The sequence below is a fragment of the Desmodus rotundus genome, chromosome 3 (assembly GCF_022682495.2).
Source record: "Desmodus rotundus isolate HL8 chromosome 3, HLdesRot8A.1, whole genome shotgun sequence".
Classification (NCBI taxonomy): Eukaryota; Metazoa; Chordata; class Mammalia; order Chiroptera; family Phyllostomidae; genus Desmodus; species Desmodus rotundus.
Genome location: NC_071389.1, coordinates 142,718,262 through 142,732,926, shown reverse-complemented (window position 1 = coordinate 142,732,926; position 14,665 = coordinate 142,718,262).

Below are 14,665 nucleotides of genomic sequence, written 5' to 3'. Positions count from 1 at the left end.
GGGACACATGATGCAGGCCAAGCTCCATGCATGGGAAGGCTGAGTGAGTGTCATCTTAGCCTTGGTCCGAGAAGTGCCTGGAGACAAGGACAGAACCTTGAAAAAATGGAGCTGGATTCCTAAGTGCTGAGGAAGTAGTAAGCAAACAGCCAGAAGAGAGATCCCAGCTGGAGTGGGGAAGAGGAATGTTAATTCAAATTGAATTTTAAGTTTATATTATTTATGTTATGGAACTTAAAATTATAAATGACTGAACCAAGGCTGTGTTTATAACTTTAAGTGCTCATGGGATTTTTATTGCCTAATTATAACCAGAGTAAACGCCACAGCCGAGTAAAGCAGGGCAGAGAGGGACAAGGGGCACCGCGCTGAGTTGGGGATCGTGGAAAGCCTCTTTGAACAACGACTTAGTGAGGTGAGAAGACAAACCGCACTGACATCTCAGCAATTTCTAAGAATTTCCTAAGCAGAGAGAACAAGTACAGAGTCCCTGAGCGAGCTGGGGGGGCGGGGGGGGGAGGGCTGTGCTTGAAATGTTTGAGAAACAAGAAACCCAGCGCTGACTGGAGCAGAGTGAGAAAGGAAAGGAGGGAGGACGTGGAACAGGAAAGTGAACCAAAGGCCAGATCATGCAGGGGCTTGTACCCGTCTCGAGGAGTTTGGATTCTCTCCTCAGGGGGCTGGGAGATGTGTAGATGGGGTGGGGAGTTGACAGACATGAGTTGAGTGTGTAAATGGTAAAATGACCTAATCCTACCCAGTCACCATACTCCATCCCTCTCACAAGATTAAATGATTTGAGGATGGGCCATGGGCCAAATTAGGATCAATTCTGGGGCTTGTGTTATACCGGTGGAAAATAGTTTCTCTCTTGTCCCTGAGGTTGCTGAGCCAGTGAGATGAAGCCCGGAACTGTGGGTGCCATCTTCAGTGAGCCTGCCTGAGAACAGTGCCAGAAGAGAAGAAAACATCTCAGGGGAGAAAGAAGAGAGAGGTGACAGGAACCAAATTTTGATGATATTGTGTAAGCCCTTGAATGCAGATGAGCCTAAAACTAAATACTGTATAACCTTGGACTTGGCAGGTTCATAAGCCAATACCTTTCCTTTTTTTAACTCAAGGTAGTTTCAGTTGGGCGTCTGTCCCTAGTCAGAGTTTGGATACTGCAGACACCAAATTCTTAACTGTAGTTATCTGCAGGTGGTGAGATTACAGGTGATTGCTTATTTTCCCTTTCTGCTTACATGTGTTTTGGGGTTTTTTTTAGTATTAATACCAAATTTACTCATTTTACAGTAAGAGAAAAAATTAAACTATTTTTTTAATGTACAGAGAAAAGAATGTCATCGAGGTCAGAGAACCAGCAGGTGCCCAATCTAAGAAAGGGCTTTGGACCTTTGGAGATGGGCCTCCTTGGCCATCTCCAATCCCTACTTTGCTTTGAGCGTTTTGAGCTTCCCCATGATACTTGCATAATTTATCTTTAATACCCAGGGATAGAAGTATGGCACCGATGATTCCCGAGAGTCTCTGCCAAGTCTGTGACTTTCAAAATGACCTCTATTCCTGCAGGGGTCATAACTGTGCTTTAATTCAAGCTCATGTTGGTGCTGTATTTTTTTGTAAAAGAAAGCATGGAAGATGAGAAATTCTTTTTTCATTCCAACAAACACTTTCCTCCCACTTCGATTACTTAATGCCATTTGGACCACAGACTACCTCAAGGTCACCTGGGATATCTGTGTAATACAAATTCTTAGGCTCCACCCCCCAAAATCTGAATCAGTAGGTCAGGAATGGGGTCCAGTAACCTACATTTCATAAACTCTCTGTGGAATTTTCCTGCACAATAGAGCTGGAAATCACATTCATAAATAACATGTAAAAATCCTATGGTAGCAAACTTTCAATATAAATTTACACCAAAAAGCTTTTTCCTCAGAGTTCATGTTCATATACCAAAAGTAATCTCAAAAATTGAGAGGTCCACGAAGTTAGACTTGTTCCAATATATTTTCCCTAAATTCTCTAATCAACCCCAAGTTGAGCCAAATGGTTAATATTACCACTCTTTTCCAGAACCTCAGAAATGAGCAGCTAAATTATCTCTTTGGGAGCAGTCAAAAAATAGCTTCATCACATCCATGCAACATGTGAACAGCATACATTTCCCATTGGTGACCCATGCGGTGAATTCTAAACAAAGAGGAACGAAACCTCCATCAGCACCAGGACGGAGTCAGAGATAGGCTTTGCTCTTTTCGTGGCACCTTGGAGCCAGGCAGCTGCCAGAATGGATGAAGCTGCCAGAACTCCCTGGAGTAAACACCGAACACAAACTTCATACGTTTATGAAAAGCGCGTGACCACGAAAGTTGCCGCTGATGCTCTCGGGGTGAAGAGTGGCAGGGTTTTGTATTTCACATCAGTGGTGGGAACAACAAAGAGTATTTCCCCACAAAAGAGGGGTCCTGACCCACGATCATGTCCACCTGCTGCTAAGGGGTATTCCTGTTACAGACCCAGGAGGACTGGAGACAGAAAGCACAAATCATCTGTCTATGGTTGCGTTGTGGATGCCAATCTCAGCGTTCTTCTCAGCTTGGTCATTGTGGAAAAAAAAAAAAAGAAAGAAAGGTATTCCTGGTCTTACTGACACTACTGTGCCTCATCACGTGGGGCCCGAAAGAGCCGACAGGACCCGCAAACTCTCAGTCTCTGCAAACTGGATGGCGTCCGCCGTAGGCTGAGAAAGCCGCTGAACAAAGAAGGTGAGAAATCTAGGGCCAAAGCGCCCAGGGTTCAGCGTCTTGTTATCCCACGTCCTGTAACACGAACATCAGCCTGTTGCTCTGAGGGAACAATATCACTAAGAAAAAAAGGAAGTGGCCACAGAATATGCTAAACTCTTGGCTAAGAAAATGAAGGAGGCCAGAAAAATGCCAGGAATAAATTGCCAAGAGGCGTAGTCTGTCCAATCTGAGAATTTCTACCTCTCAGTCTGAGTCCAGTCAAAACCGAGATTTTCTAAGGCTAACAAATAAGAACAGACATCAAACACACACACACACAGCCAGGTTTTGCTGCTTTCCCAAATAATTTGCTTCAAAGAGCGATTCTAATAAAGACATCAGTGAGGAATAGGTGATTGGGTTGAATCAACAAAAATGTCCTTTATATCATGTGGAATCTAAAGAGTGGAACTCACAGAAGCAAGGTTGCCAGGGCCGGGGGGCAGGGTTGGGGGAGCAGGGAGATGCTGGTCAAGGGTACAGAGTTTCGGCTATGAGATGAGTAAGTTCTGGGGATCTGATGTTCAGCGTGGTGGCTACAGTAATAACGTATTGCACACCTGCAGTCTGCTAAGTGAGTAGATATTAAGTGTTATCACCACCAAAAAGGGGGTACTCTGTGAGGTGATAGATGTGCTAGTTAGTTCGACTTTGGTAATCACTTCACAGTGGATCCCTACACCAAACCATCACATTGCACTTCTTAAATACACATAATTTTTATTCCTCGGGTGTACCTCAATAAAGCTGGAAAAGTGCCCTTTTTCATTTACAGCACATTGTATTTCTTTTAACTGTATTCTACTTTACACCAGAATAACTTTGGAGGAATCCAATGGCACTTGGCAGAAACCCTTTTTGGGGTGATAAAAAGAAACCTGGCTTCTGTAGCGTCGCTCTTTACTATGAGCCATAAAAGGTTCTGTGTGGGGGTGTCTATTCTCATCACAGAGTTGAAAAGACTTAAACCATGTGATCTAAGAATAAGAGAAGATAATGCAAATCCTGAACTGTATCACAGAGTTTGAAAATGAACCCCTTTAAAAAGTACTTTGAAATATGGTCAAGTTTTAAGGAAAGAAAGACAAGGCTTAATGAATGCACCTCCTTTAAAGAAATTGGTCCCCAAAATTTCATCGCCATGACAACTATACTCCATCATTGCCATAGTAACCAGCTGCATAGTATTTGTCTAAAGAGAAGCTCCCTGATTGGGAGACCAACAGGAAGCCATTAGGAGCTTCACAACAATACTAAAAAGGCTGCTCAGCAATCACGCTGACCTATTTCTGGTCTTCCAGCGTGTTTCAGTTCTCCAGTGTGAGTCCCTAAAACCAAGCATGATTATACTGGAATGAGACAGCCTCAAGAAGTGTATAATAATTGTATTCCCACATGTCACTGCTAAATTTGAGGCAATTTGGTTTCTAATTTTCCAGAAGTACGGTAATATCTGACAGCCACACCCTTCACCATGCCTTGCAGCTGAATTATTATATCCCCTGTGTTACAGCAACAAGGCACGCTAGCCACATCTCAAACCAGATGTTGGTTGCTAGTGACAAGTTGTCTTATTTATTTATTTTTAATTGTGTTCACCAATCCAGAGCCCACACATCCCACCACCTCCCCATGGGGCTTTCATGCTGAAGACGGCCCCTACACTCCAGAGCCCACTGCAATGGTTCAAAGCAGCCAATCCTAAGCCTGCTTGCCCTTCTTGTCACTCCTTCCCACGCAAGCCAAAATAGAGGCTCTCGCCCACATGTTCCCCTCTCTATTTGTGACCAACTCTGGTGCTTCCCAGTGTGGCCCTGTGTGAAATGCTGTGGCTCCTTTTCCTTCCTGCCTGCCTTCCTTCCTCTTTCTTTTGTTATTTTAGAACATAGTTATGATTGAAAACCACCAACACAGAGGAAAGAGACAGTACAACACAGTCTGGCTAAGAGCCTGGCTCTTACATTCAGGCTTCACAGGTTTGAATCCCCTCTCTGCTATATACACATGCTCTGTTTCTCATTTTCCTTGTCTTTCTCTGTCTGACTTACTTCATGTAGCACAATGCCCTCTAGGTCCATCCAATTGTTCCCACAATTGCAAGATTTTATTACTTTTTATTGCTGAATAATATTCCACTTTATACACACACACACAAATTTTCTTTATCTCTTTATGTACTGATGCACCTCCAGGTTTTTCCTTATTTTGGCTATTACTAGAAATACATCAATGAACATAGAGGAACATGTATCTTTTACAATTGGTGTTTTTGTTTTCTTCAGATAAATGCCCAGAAGTGGAATTGCTGGATCTTATGGCAACTCTTTTTTTAATTTTTTTAGGAAACTTCACACTGTTTCCATAGCGGCTGCAGCAGTCTGCATTCCCACCAACAGTGAAAGAGGGTTCCCCTTTCTCCACAGCCTCGCCAGCACTTGTTTGTTGATATATTGATGATGGCCATTCTGGCAGGTGTGAGGTGATCTCAATTCTGGTTTTAATGTGGATCTCCCTGATGATCAGCAATATTGAGCATCGTCACGTGTCTGTTGGCCATCCGTATGTACTCTTTAGAAAAATGTCTATTCAAGTTCTTTGCCCATTTTTTTAATTGGACTGATTTTTTTTGCTGTTATGTTGTCTGAGTCCCTTACACATTTTGGACGTTAATTCTTTACTGGATGTATCATTTGTGAATATCTTCTCACAGTCAGTAGGTCATCTTCTTTGTTTTGTTGATGGTTTCCTTCCCTGTGCAAAACCTTTTTAGTTAGGTGTAGTTCCTTTTGTTTTTTTTTTCTTTTGCTGCCCTTGCCCAAGGAGATATATCAAAAAAGATACAGCTAAGAGCAATGTCAAAGTTTACCACCTATGTTTTCTGCTAGGAGTTTTTCTTACATTGAAGTCTTTAATTCATTTGAGTTCATTTTTATATATAATGTAAGAAGTGGTCTAATTTCACTTTTTTGCATGTATCTATCTAGTTTTCCCAAAACACTTATTGAAGAGCCCGTCTTTACACCATTGTGCATTCTAGCCTCCTTTGTTGTAAACTAGTTGATCATATAAGTAAGGGTTTATTTTCTGGGCTCTCTGTTCTATTCCATTGGTCCATATATGTGTTTCCATGGTGGTACCATACTATTTTCATTATTGTAGCTTTGTAGTGTAATTTGATATCAGTAAGCATGACACCCCCTACTTTGTTCTTTCTCAAGATTTCTTTGGCTATTCAGGGTCTTTTGTGGTTTCGCATAAATTTTAGAATTAGTTTTTCCATTTTCATTTATTTCAAGATACTTTTTGATTTCCTGTTTGATTTCCTCTTTGGTCTGTTAGTTGTTTAGTAGTGTTGCTTAGTCTCTATGTATTTGTGTTTTCCAGTTTTCTTCTTGTAATAGATTTCTAGTTTCATGCCCTTGTGGTCAGAAAAAAATGCTTGATATGATTTCAATCTTCTTGAATTTATTGAGGCTGGTTTGTGGCCTAATGTGTGACCTATCCTGGAGAATATTTCATTTGCACTTGAAAAAAAATGTGTATTCAGCAGTTGGAGGATAAAATGTTCTAAAAATGTCTATTAAGTCAATCTGGTCTAATGTGATATTTAGACTATTATTTCCTTATTAACTCGCTGGATGACCTATCCATCGTCTTGAGTGGGGTGTTGAAATCCCTACTATTATTGTATTACTGTGAATTGCTCTCCTTATGCCCCTTATGTATTGCTTTATATATTGAGGTGCTCCTATGTTGAGTGTATAGATATTTATAATTCTTATATCCTCTTCTTGGATTGACCGCTTTATAATTAGGCAATGTCCTACTTTGTCTTTTACATATGTTTCTGGTTTAAAGTCCATTTTTTCTGATATGAGTATTGCTACCCCAGATTTCTTTTCATTTCTTTTTGCATGGAATATCTTTTTCCATCCCTTCACTTTCAGACTGTATGTCTTTCTATTTGAAGTGAGTCTCTTGTAAGCAGCATATAATTGAGTCATGTTTTCCAATACATTCAGCCACCCCGTCTTTTCATTGGAGCATTTAGTCCATTTACATTTAAAGTAATTATTGATGGGTATGTACTTGGGTTGTTTTTATAGTCCTCCTTTGTTCCTTTCGTCTTCTCTGGGTCTCATCCCTTGTAGGTGACTGGTTTACTCTACAGTTTTGTTTGGTTTCCTTTCTCTTTTATGTTTTGTATATCTTCGTATATTTTTGGTTTGTGGCTACTATGAGGTTTATATATTATATTTATAGTAGTCTATTTTAAGATGATAGGTGTTTCAGCTTGAATGGATTCTATAAGGACTACATATTTACCAATCCCTTCCTTCCCCAATGCTTTATGTATTGATAGCACGTTTCAGCTCTTTGTGTTGTGTGTCTCCTAACTATATATTGTAGTTTCGGTTGAGTTTGATACTTTTTTCTTTTGACCTCTGTAGTAGCTTTTTAAATGTCTGATTCTCTGTTTATTAAATACTTGTCTTTAGCTGTGATTTGTTTTCTTTCTCATATTTTCTTATTTCCAGTTATGGCCTTTTCTATTCTACTTTAAGAAGACCATTTAACATTTCTTTTAAAGCTGGTTAAATGGTGAACTCTTTTAGTTTTTGCTTGTCCGGGATACTCTATCTCTCCTTTAAATCTGAATGATAAGCTTGCTGGATAAATCATTCTAGGATCTAGGTTCCTTTCTTGCAGCATTTTAAAGATGGGCTGCCACTCTCTTCTGGCCTGTGATGTTGCTGAGAAATCAGCTGATCGCCTTATGGGGTCTCCTTGGTAAGCAACCCATCTTTCTCTTGCTTTCTTCAAGATAAGCTCTTTAACTTTTGCCGTTTTAATTACAGTATATCTTGGTGTGGGTCTCTGTGGGTTCATCTTGTTTGGAAAACTCAGCTTCCTGTGCCTGGATGTCAGTTTCCTTTCCCAGGTTAGGAAAATTTCAACCATTATTTCTTTGTATAAAGTTTCTGTTCCTTTCTTTCTTTCTTCTCCTAGATCCCTTTAATGCGAATGTTTGAGTGTTTAATGTTATCCCAGAGGTCCCTTAGTCTATCCTCATTTTTTTTTAATTCTTTTTCTTTTTGCAGTTCTGATTGGTTAATTTCCACTGGTCTCTCTTCCAGGTCCCTGATCTAATCTGCTCTTGATTCCTTCCAATGTGTATTTCATGTCAGTTACTGTAGTCAGGTCTGCTTGGTCCTTCATTATACTTGCTACTTGTTGAAGCTCTCCCTAAGTTTCTCTATTGTACTCTCAAGTTTGTTGAGTATCTATATGACCAATTCTTTGAATTCTTTATGAGAATTTTGTTCTCATAAAGAACTTATCTCCATTTTGTTAGAGCTTTGTTGTGGGGATTTTTGTTTTTGTAGCTCCTTCATTTGAGATATTCTTCTGTCTAATCATTTTGTTTGACATTCTATGATTGTAAATCAGCCTCCGTGGGAGCCAGGTGGACTTGGCAGGCCAGTAGGAGTGAGCAGGCGCTTAAGCCATCCAGGGATCCAGGGCACTGGCCTACTGATGACAACTGGTGCCAGGTGGCGAGGCCAGGTGCAGGTAATAATGCCCTGACGATCCTGCCTGCTTCCTTAGTTCCGGGTGAGACCGGCTCAAACAAAGTGCCCGAGAATGAGCTGCCGCAAACTTACAGGTAGGCCAGAGCATCTGAATAGAGCCCACACCCCCCCATGGGGAATACATGTGACATAAACAAGGCTGCTTCCTGGCACCTCTGACCCCAGAGAATTGCCAGAATGGTTGGAGACTCCCCCAGCTCTCCAGTCTCCTATATAGAGTCTCTCTTTTGTCTGTTGTAGAGAAAGTCCTTCCAAGTAGGCTGTCTGAGCCTGGTAGTAGTTTTGAAGACTGTTGGAGCAGGGCAGGCACTTGTGGCGCCTAGGGCACTAGCCTAAGGGGCTGGAGTGGCTCCTGGCAGGGAGGCCAAAGGGTGTGGTGACTGCTCTGTAGTTCCTGCTCCCTTTGTTAGAAGGCAATGTAGCTGGGAATGCGTGGTGATCGTGCAAGGAGGCAAAACACCTGAATAGAGCTCTGGCCGACCTATCGGGCCCTGTGGGAGCAGAGGCGGACTTGAACAATGATGCTCACTGGCTTCTCTGGTCAGGAGAGTTCTCGCAGCTCCCAAAGGGCTTCTGCAATCTTCCCAGCCTTCTATATTTGGTTTCTTTCTCTCCTTTGTTGTTCAGAAGCTGTTCATTCTGCCCTCGGTTGTCTGGCAGGGTAACCACCCCCTATACCCGGGTATACTTGAGTTTGCTAAGGGGAGGGCTTGAGTTCATTGTCCTCCTGTGCCCCGCCCCCATCTTGTACCTCTTGCCTTTATTTAATGAGGCCACTGACAAGCTCAACTGCAAGGAACCCTAAAGGATGCAGTGACATTCCTGTAAAATAAACAGAGGGGGAGGACACAGGCAGGTGGCGGCGTTCCTATTCACATGTGCACGTAAACTGCTACTTACAACACAAAAATGGTGTTTTAAAAATGCTGTTCTTTCAAAACAGTTTTTGAGCTTTTCAAAGAAAAACATTTCTATCTGATATTCCTGCCTGGTGCTTCCTCAAAAAAAATTGCTTGTATATTTCTAAACCATTTCTAGGTTGCTCTGGAAAGCAGAGATACCTTGGGAAATCTATTCTCCCCCCAGCCTACTCTCTCTCTAGTTGGACCACGCTTTGCTAGGTGTGTACTGTTGGAAGCTTCCTTGATATTTTCCCGCTCTGAGCTTTCATAAAATATTTAGTAAGAACCTACTGTGGACAACATCAATGTTTCTAAAGCGAGGGGCTTGAAAGTACAATCTACTTAGAAGGTGGGAAGTTAGGGGAGAAAGGGAGGGGACTTGTCTCGCACCTGCGTTTACATATACAACTGAATATGGCAGCTCAGTGAGAATACGGTTTTCTCAAGATGCCTTTATTAATTCAACAAATATTTCAGAGCACTTGTTGCCTGGCAGATACTCTACCAGATGCTTGAAATACATAAGTGGACAAACAATAAGCCCTGCCCTTGTGGAGCTTACTTTTACCTATTACATAAGGTAGAAACAATGGCAAATGTCGGTATCCAAGAGTAGCAGTATTTTGTGTGGGGTGATGCACATAATGCGAGAACCCCACGCATTTCTTGGCACTTCCAGTCATGCATGTCATGTTCTGGTCACCGAGCTAAAGACTGGATAATACAAAGCTCAGCAAACCAGCTTCGTCCCCTGGCCTCAGGAAAGTTACAGAACAGAGAAGGAGGGAGTCACTCAGGAACGAATGGCCATCAGCTTATAGCTGAGATCGGGGTTCTGAAGAAAAGAAACCCAAGAGCCCGCAGACTAAGCGACTAAGCAGGGCTGGGCAGAGATAGACCCAGGGCTTCCAAAGGAAGTGATGACTAATGACTGAGGTGCAGGCTGGAGGACAAAGGAGTGAGGGGGCGGCATGGGGTGGAGGACAAGGAAGAGCATTTGACAGCGCGGGACGTCCATGGCCCAAAGAAAGCCCCGGAAGCACGCGTGGGATAAGGCTGCACTCACACTGCAGTGTTTACTGAAAAGTAAATCCTTAGATCAGCGATTTTCAACCCTTTTCATCTCCGGGCACACATAAACTAATTACTAAATTCAGCACCAAAATAATAACACTTTTTGCCAATCTGACAAAAAAATAGGTATGATTTCAATTCATTCACACCAGACAGCTATTGTTGTGTGGGCTGTTGTCATTTTTAATTGGATAATCTAAGGGAAAAGACGTCAGTGTCCCTGACTAAGTAGTCAGGTATTACATGTTTTAAAAATTCTTGTGGCGCACCGGTTGAAAATCTCTGCCTTAGACCGTTAATCATGTAGTAAGTCAGACTACACTCTGTTTAATTTAATACGATTTTACTTTCAATCTACACATAGAAAAAGATTTTTTTGGTTTTGTTTGGGGATTATAATAAAGAGAATTTGGTTTGGCTTGGGATTAGAATACAGAGAATTTCCAATTAAACAGTTCTCAAGAACAGCCTATACCCAATGCTAGGCGAAAAAAGATGTTAACACTCAGACACTTGGCCCTTTCAGTCACACACTGTGAGGACCCTGACTAAAGGCACACACACAGAAGTGTACAAATTCATCTAGAAAGTGACCAGAGAGAGAGGTGTGTGTGTGGGACACCCTCCGCCTGACCGTTTGCACCTCGCTGAGCTGAAACGTCAAATTGTAAACGTCTCCAAGGCAGGGCCCGCCGTACTCGTCCCTGAGTACTGAACAGTATAAAGTAGTTTTAGGAATTTCAGGTCCTGGAGTCAGATAAAAGCAGATTCCAGTCCCTGCTTTGCCTCCTTCCTACCTGTACAATTTGGGGCAAGTTACTTAACTACTCTGTGCCTCAGTTTCCCCACCTGAAAACAGGATTTATTGGTTTCTTACCATATATGATGATTGGAAGATTAAGATAAAGCATATAAGTTGCTTCTCATCATTGAAGCACATAACTTGTGGAACACATAGTAAGCACTCAATAAATGTTAGTTCCGTTGTTAGCCCACCATCTTAGGAAAGGAGGGAAGGAGGAAAGGAGGGGTCAGAGAATCGGCCAAATTACCTGGCAGGGTGCCACTGTGAAAACCCGTGTTCTATGCTCACAGCTGTTCTAAGCCTTCAGAAAATTTCAGTTTTTCCCTCCTAGGAAAGAATTTAGTAATAGTAGTTTCCTATGTGACCACAATAAGAGGATAAATTCATTTGAAATGCACATATAAGAATAGAAACTGATTTATAGCTAGTACCAAAAGAACAGATGTAACCCACAAAGAATCAGTAAAAAGTTTAGCACTGTGCCTCATAGGGGAAAAATTCACTAACTACTAACATGGGCGCTTCCCCAGTCTACCATCTGAGAGAAACCCTCTGACCCCAGATGCGGAATAACACAGACCGAATGACTAATATTAAAACCCTGCATTCAGTCCCCTTAAAGTCATCTAGAACTGGAAAGCACTACACAGAAATGTTTATCACCATCGCTGGTGATTATTACTATTTTGCTTTTATATTCATCACTTGAATGTGGTAGAATAACTAAGATTCACAATTCATAGAAGCACAGCGAGGCAGAGACAGGCCTCAGCTGAATTCTCAGAACACGGATCTGCACAAAGGTGTATAGTACCTGCCAAACAGGTAAGATTCAAAGCTCGGGGACCAACACAATTTCTTAGTCTCAGAAGTTCCGATTTGGAAAGAACTTAGAAGCTCGTGTAGATCAGCCTGCAGCCTACAGGACTGCTACCCTAGTCACTGGATTAAAATGGGTAAAGGGAGGGAAGAAGTAGGGAGGCAGGAAGGCAGGGAGGGAGGAAGAAAATGAGATGAAGAGAGGGTAAAGAATTAAATAGTACAAGGATGAAACCAGGATCCTGTAAGTCAGCATTTAACCTAATTCTGTGTCTCCTCCCAGTCTGACTTCAAGTATTGCTACTCCTTGGATAGGAGGTTTGATCAGGTACGGATACGCCATATTGTACTGACGGCCCCAGTGGCCCAAGTGGGTTCATTCTGTCTTCAACAATTGCAGTACTGCGTAGAAGCCTTTGTAGAAAATTCAGACCCACCCTCAGCCCTCAGGGGTCTGACCTATTCAACGTTCGTACCAGGCACCTGGAAGAGGCCATATCCTCTGCAGTTACCATGGGCCAGTGGACATATTTGTGAAATTGGGCTGGAGGGCCCAGGATGTGACCCACTTTGTTAAAACTTTTATCATCATGATAAAGGCCATTTCAACCCATGACACCTAGGAAGGGTGTTAAGTGAATAAACTAGGTGTTCCCTAATTTCTATGCTGCTGAAAAATTTCCCTAATAAGGAGTTCTCCATTGGAGTTTGTCCTTCTTCCTTTTCCTTCTCACTCCTCCCTTCCGCAAATTGCAGTTGACCCTTGAACAGTGTGGGTTTAGGGGCACTGACTTCAGGCAGACGTGGGTTCCCAACTGCGGTTCATCTTTGAACAACACAAGCTTGAACTGTGCAGGTCAATGTAAAAAAAGTCTCGTATAAGTGGATTCACGCAATTCAACCCTGTGTTGTTCGAAGGTCAACTATACAAGACATGGCTAATGCCCTAGAAGGGCTCCCAGTCTTATGAGTGAAAGAAGACCCTTGCTCCTTCATGGAGGTTTAAAATATCGTAGCATTTCCAGCAGCACAAATAGTTTAGGAGATTGGAGGTCCAGGTGGCAACCAGCCACCTTGTCCCCAAGTCACCATAAAACAAAGCAGAAAGCTAAATACCGTGAAAGTGGTATGAACAATTAGGATAAGAGTCTGAAGGGGAAGAAATTTCTTCTGATAAAGATGACAGGGAAAAATACAGAGCATGGACTTGCCTGGGTTCAGAAAGGCATAGGGTTTTGGAGGTAAAGATGGCATGAGGTAATGATCTATTCTCGATCAGAGGTTTTCAACAAGTAGATCCTGGGCCTGCAACATCAGAACACCTGGGAACTTGTTGGAAATGCAAATTCCGGGGTCCGTCCTTGACCCGCTGAATCAGAAACACGTCTTACCAGCCCGTGTTTAGCATCTGCATGGTTCTGACACGCACTCTAGTTTGAGAGTCAGCAATCCAGATTCAAGACTCAACACAGGGTCAAGAATTTGGATGGAAGAAAAATACATCTTTATTTTTGCTAACGTATAACTAAAATTTAGCATTTTCTTCCATTGCAAAAGTAGACAATGAACTCCTTTGATAATTAATTAGAATCAGTGGCAGATCTTGCTATTTATAAATGAATTAATAAAGAAGAACACAAATCACAAATTTTATAACAGTATTTCTTTATAATTAGTTTCCTTCATAATTCTGTGTACATAATTGTACGCATTAAAAACATTCTGAGCTCTGGCTGGATGGATTAGTTGGTTGGGGCATCAATCATATCATACACCGAAAGGTTGCAGGTTCAATCCCCGGTCAGGGTGCCTGCACAGGGTGTCTTTGTCCCTCCCTCTCTCCCTCTACCTCCCTCCCTCCCCTTCCTCTCTCTAAAATCAATACACATGTCCTCCGGTGAGGATTTTAAAAAAATCTGAAAAGGCTCCATCATAAAAAGCTGTTAAGAACCCCTAAACTAGAAGAATTCTAGAGGAAGAACACTGAGCAAAGGCCAAGAGGTGAGAAAAGACAGCACAGGGCAAGGGCTCCATTTTGACTGACACATGAGGAAACAATGGAAGAGAAAAAAAGAAAAAAGTCTGAACTTGACTATCAGAACTGTACTCTTTTCAGCAGACTGTGGGGAGCTGTTTAATCAAGATTTTTTAAAAAGAGGCAAGAACCAGAGGAGAAGAAACCCAATCAAATCAGGATTTTAAAGTAATTGCCTGGTAAAGGTAAGAAGGACAGACTGGAATACACAGAAGCAGAAGGGGACAGATGAAATTTCTAATCCAGGCTTGGCTGGTGGACAAAGTAACAAGGACAACGAAGGAAGGAATTGAGCCCAGAGTGCTCTGAGGACCGAGCACGGACGACGACAGAGAGGAAGCTGTGATGACTCTGGAGCTCTAAGTGAGGGTCTGGCACACGAGCTGATCCAAGAAAACCTCCCAGCAGCCAAGCAGAGCAGGGCAAGTGCTGAGTCGCCTGCAGGATGTCTGTGAAAACACTCAGTATTGACTTACGGCACAGCACTAACCCTCGGGAGTTACTGAGTCTCTATTCACTCTTCTAAACACTCCAGACAAGTAAGCCCTCTTTATAATTTGGGAAGGGGCATGAGTCTCAGGACAAACCAAAAAAACTCTCAGTCATGAAGCAGCAGCAAGATTACAGTCATTTGTGAATGGTTC